This window comes from Canis lupus, chromosome 1 (assembly GCF_003254725.2).
Source record: "Canis lupus dingo isolate Sandy chromosome 1, ASM325472v2, whole genome shotgun sequence".
NCBI lineage: Eukaryota > Metazoa > Chordata > Mammalia > Carnivora > Canidae > Canis > Canis lupus.
Window position 1 is genome coordinate 96,573,363 of NC_064243.1, and position 5,415 is coordinate 96,578,777.

At 48.5% G+C, this 5,415-nt stretch overlaps 1 long non-coding RNA gene across 1 annotated transcript; it reads right to left on the bottom strand.

Annotated features, from left to right (window-relative positions):
• Positions 1–1,708: 1,708 nt before the first annotated feature.
• Positions 1,709–4,197, bottom strand: LOC112643875 (uncharacterized). Its single transcript, XR_003125951.3, has 2 exons — positions 3,975–4,197; positions 1,709–1,841 (listed from the first exon to the last, which is right to left on the bottom strand). It is a non-coding gene; the product is annotated as an uncharacterized LOC112643875 (long non-coding RNA).
• Positions 4,198–5,415: the final 1,218 nt, after the last annotated feature.

The window sequence follows — 5,415 nt, forward strand, 5'->3', positions numbered from 1 at the left end:
TCACCCCCACCCCCGTGCCTACTTTAGATGTGGCCAGAATCACCCCATCAACACCACAAAAAACACTGTCCTTATTCTCCTTCCTCAGGAAAACCCAGAGTTTCAGGAGCTCCTGTGCCAGAAGGAGGGACAAGGACCCAATACTTCCTTCTTATTATGGATGACAATATTCCAGTGGTAATATTGGTGGTTGCCTCAGCTGAAGCAGGGGGTACAGGGGACAGATCATGGCTTCAGCATGTGATACGGCCCCTCCACTCCCTAGGAAACCCTGGGCCAGCAGGATTTGTTGGGGGGCAGGACTCCCCACATACCCCAGCAGGCCCCACCAGAGCCAGTGGGACCACAGGGGCCAGGGAGATGGAGAGACACAGAGACGGAGGCATGTGCCTGTGTATGGGGCAGGGGGCAGTTCCCTACCAGAGCTGTACCTACCCTGGTGTTAGGAGGGAAGGCAAAGGAACATGAGTGACCCCCCGCCCCTGCCTGGGCCAAGACGTCCACTCTGTGCAGCCAGTTGCTATGAGGACAGAGGCCACCATTCCACCGGACAGTGATCTTGACCCCTGGGAACATGAGCCTCCTAGATTTAGCACGTGGTGCACCCCTCTGTCACTGCGCAGGCAAAGACAGACATCCAGCATGAAGCCTGGCCCCTCCGAGCTCCAGCTACAGGACAGGATGCGCGTTCCCAGCTCCTGCCCCACTGGCCCAGGGTCCACACCCCCAGGCCCTCCTTCCAGCCTCAGATGTTAGGAGGGAGGTCTGCCTCCTGGCAGCGGGCAGCTCCTACTCTGGGTTCCTGCTGAGGAGCAAGACGGTGATGGAGGGAGCAGCTGGGCCAGAGCCTCGGAAGTCTGGAGCAGACCCCTGACCTCAGGGTAAGCCATGGTTTGGGACTGCAGCCACATGTTTTCTTGAAGGCATGGTGGGAATCCTGCTGAGAAGTCCCCACCATCCCCACTGGGTTGAGAAGCATTGAGAGGCTTTGTGTCACCCCTTATGATAGCCACCAGAACCCAGGAGAAACAGGATGTCTCAGCAGGTGGGGGAAAAATACTATTCCTTTCTGTCTTTTTGTTTTGCCATTTTTATCCAGTGGGCCTTCAGCAGATACACATTGCTGTTCATCTGAGGACTAAGCTCTTCCTCAATACTTTTTTTTTTTGCAAAGGCATTCTGAGAAATATCTTTGGCAAGCTGGGGGGCATCCCACCAAGATGTGATACATTTACACTAAGAAACTGAAAAAAGAAATGATCTGAATGAGTTAGATTCACAGTTTCCGAACTGCATTTCCGCATTCCTCACCCCCATCAGAGTGTGTGTTAACTGAATTGGCAGCAAGCTGATTTAGGCTTTAGGGTGGAAGACAAAGCTGGAAGGGACTTTGCTTTTTGGGCTGTGAGTGGCACTTGACACTATGTCTGCTTCTGGAAACCCATTGTCAAAATGCCTCCAGCTTGGGACGCCTGGGTGGCTCCATGGTTGAGCGTCTGCCTTCGGCTCAGGCCATGATCCCAGGGACGTGGGATCAAGTCCCACACCGGGCTCCCCACAGGAAGCCTGCTTCTCCATCTGCCTGTGTCTTTGCCTCTCTGAGTGTCTCTCATGAATAAATAAATAAAATCTAAAATTAAAAAAAAGAAAGAAATGCCTTCAGGTTTCATTCCAGCACCATCTTTCCAGAAACATACATTTGTGTGTGTGGTATCCAAGTACTCTTTATTATGAACTCATCCATTCATTCAACAAATTTGAATGGAGTGCCTCTGACCACCGGCATCCAGCCAGCCTCTTCTCGGAGCTCGGTGTGTGATGACGAAGCCTGAAGCACGTGGCTGCACATCCAAAATGGAAAGACACACAGCAGTGTCAGTATGTAAGCAATCTCTCTTTCCAAAATAATTGAAAGCAGGGACTCTTACAGTTATTGGTAGACCCATGTTTGTAGCAGAATTATTCACAATAAGCAAAAGGCAGAAACAACCCACACCTCCACTGACAGATAAATGGAGAAACAAGATAGGGGGTACACACACAAGGGGATATTATTCAGCTTTAAACAGGCAAGGAATTCTGACACCTGCTACATCAGGGAGAAACCTTGAAGACATTATGCTGAGTGAATAAGCCAGCCACACATACACACACACCCCAAATACTATAGGATTCCATTTAGATGAGGCCCCTAGAAGAATTGGAGTCACAGACAAAATAGATGGTGAGTGCAAGGGAAGAGGAGGGGATAAGGAGGTGTTTAGGGGGATGCAGTTTCAGGTTTTTAAAAATTTTTTTTTTATTTATTTATGGTAGTCACAGAGAGAGAGAGAGAGAGGCAGAGACACAGGCAGAGGGAGAAGCAGGCTCCATGCACCGGGAGCCCGATGTGGGATTCGATCCCGGGTCTCCAGGATCGCACCCTGGGCCAAAGGCAAGCGCCAAACTGCTGCGCCACCCAGGGATCCCCAGTTTCAGGTTTTTAAGATGAAAATGTGCTGTTTGATGGAGGGTGTTGATGGTGGCACAACAATGTAAATGCATTTAGTGCATTGGACCATACACTTATACATAATTAAAATGGTAACTTTTAAGCTGGTGTCCTGAAAACATGGCCAATCAAGAAATTCTGATCACTTCTCCAGATGGCTTACAGAAGTACCAAGGTTCTCTCTGGGGTCCGCTTAGAGCAAATAGACGTCTGAATTCACATGGATGTCTAAGCTCAGGTACTGGTGCTCACGTCACGTGTTGCATGCATGTTGACAACATCATGTGCCAGGGGCTCTGCTGGGTGCAGAGCCAAAGCATCAAAGAAAACCTCTACCAAGTCCTCACCCTTTGAGGAGCTTCCAGCCTGGTCAGAGAGACATGTGCAATTTAATACACATGGAAACTTTATTTTATTTAAGTGGGAACTGCCAGGGAGAAAAACTGAGCAGAGTTGTGGGAGGTTAGGAGGGAGGGTGGGAGTGGGGTGGTGTAAGCAGCAGGTTACCATTTTTCAAAAGACCTATCTCGAGGCACCTGGGTGGCTCAGTGAGCATCTGCCTTTGGCTCAGGGTGTGATTCCAGGTCCTGGGATCGAATCCCACATAGGGCTCCTCATAGGGAGCCTGCTTCTCCCTCTGCCTATGTCTCTGCCTCTCTCTCTGTGTCTCTCATGAACACATAAATAAAATCTTAAAAAAAAAAACAAAACAAGGACCTATCTCACTGGGTACTATAATACTAAAGACAAAAAACACACATTACCTGCCTTACAGGTAATTTGTCAGTGGTAGTTTAGAGCAGTGGTTGGCCACTCAGGAACTACTTTACCTTATATTAGCATTAAAAAAAAATAAGCAAATACTTTGTAGATAATGAGACTCAGGTTTCTCCCCAGAGAGAAAGAAGTTACAGATAAGCAAGGGGCTGGATGCTAGAATGAACCTTGTCCTTTGGATTGGAGTCAGAGATGTCAACATGACCTCTTGTTTATTTTAATACGTGCACAAATGAGTAGACACAGAAGTAACTGTGTGTTTGCACATATGGGTTAATATGCACACGCATTTTTTTTTCTATTTCTGCCTGCTAAGGGGGCCTAGCAATAGGCACACCCAGCACCTTAGCAAGTGTGCTTTCACTCTTTTCTCCAGTAAGAGAAATCAGGGCTCCTTGGAGGAATGGTTGATTTCAGGACTGAGACAGGGAAGGTATAAAATGAGCTTCGAGCATGTTGGGGCTAGAAAGGAAGGAAAAGATTTTTTTAAAAATTAGGGGTGGCGTGGGGTGGGGCAGGGTTGGAAGCATGTCGACAGGAGCCAACCCAAAGAGCACCCAGCAGATGAAGCTGGACCAGTTTCAGCCACACAGATAGACAATGGTATTGTTGAGTCTGCCCCGAAGGACAAGACGAATAGCCACACGTCCAACCTGACACAAGGAAATGTTGCATGTGGGAATGGAATGGGACAGGCGGTGCTCACCTCCCTCCACTGAGTAATTCCAGCCAAGCACTGCACAGAAATCTCCATGGTAACACCCTGGCGGGAACCGCCACAACAAGGTGGGAGCTTCGAGGGGAAGCAGAGCCTCCAAGCACCCACCACCCTCTCCCCGCCGCCAATGCTCCTAGTCACGGTGTTAGCTTTAACATCCACACACAAATTATTCCCGGTTCCTCCCCTGAGGGAGCCAAGCTGAGTTGTCCTCCTCTGAGGAAGGAAAAGGTAGTGACTTCACAATGGAGGGACCCAACAGATGACCTGAACCAGGTGATGGGGAAACATCACAGGCGACGAGTGACAATGACATCACATACACTTGATATGATGAGATGATGCAAACACATCACCTCCATGGCCTTCTCCCCAAACTCATCACTTTCAGGTAATCATGAGAAAGCACCTGACACACCCAATTGGGGGGAAAATCCTCCAAAATACTTGGCTAGTGTTATTCAAAAGTGTCAAGCATCAAGTGGCACGGCGTGGAGACTTAAACAGACATGACGCCTAATGCAGCCCTGTGTCTAGTGGGACAGGAGCCTGACATTAGTTTATAGTGTGGTACTGTGTGTCTACACATGTACCCAGGAGAGATGCACTGTGCTTTTGTGAGATCCTGACTTTAGTGGAAGCTGGGTGAAGGATCAGGAACTCCTGGGACCATCTTTGCAATTACTCTGTAAATTTAAAGGCTTTCCAAAATAAAAAGTTAAATTTTTCAAAAGGAGTCAGTGACCTTCTAAACCCTCAGATGCTATGTTTAACAATAGTAGGCAATTGTCTCGATGAGGTCCAGACCTTCCACGTAGGAAAGCACAAAGGCTTGATTCTGGGAGGCTTTCAGTGAGATGAGGCCAGCTGACCAACCCTTGGTGGCTCCTAGTGACAAAGGCAGACCACCATCTCTCCAGGGTGTTGGTGACAGTAAAGGAGGTTGAGGAGCAGGGCTTTGTACCTCAAGGCTGAATGATGACAGACTGAGCATAATGCATAGATTTTTTCCTTCATCTGGAGAAGAATCTGCTCAGATGGAGACACCTGTTAGCTCAAGCTCATCACAGTTCATCACTGGCTGGTTCTGGACTCTTAAAACTGCAGCTGGGGATCCATTGGATCACCATCTGAGCTTTGTGTCTTCATCTGTGTTTCCCCCTGACACAGCGTCCATACAGGAGCTAGAGCAGATCTTTCATACCATCTGCCGGTAGAGATGCCCTTGCCTATCAAGTTGGAGAATGGAGGACGTCTGCTACATTACCCCCATGTGGTTGGCATGATCACTTTTAAGACACACCATCGGGTTTATCTACAAAAATCTCTTGTAGACACAACTTTGTAGAAGGCTATGAAGGGAGGGAGGGAGGGAGGAGTTAGGTTGGGGAAGGGGCTTCAAACCTTCAAAGAAATCCATTGGTCGTGC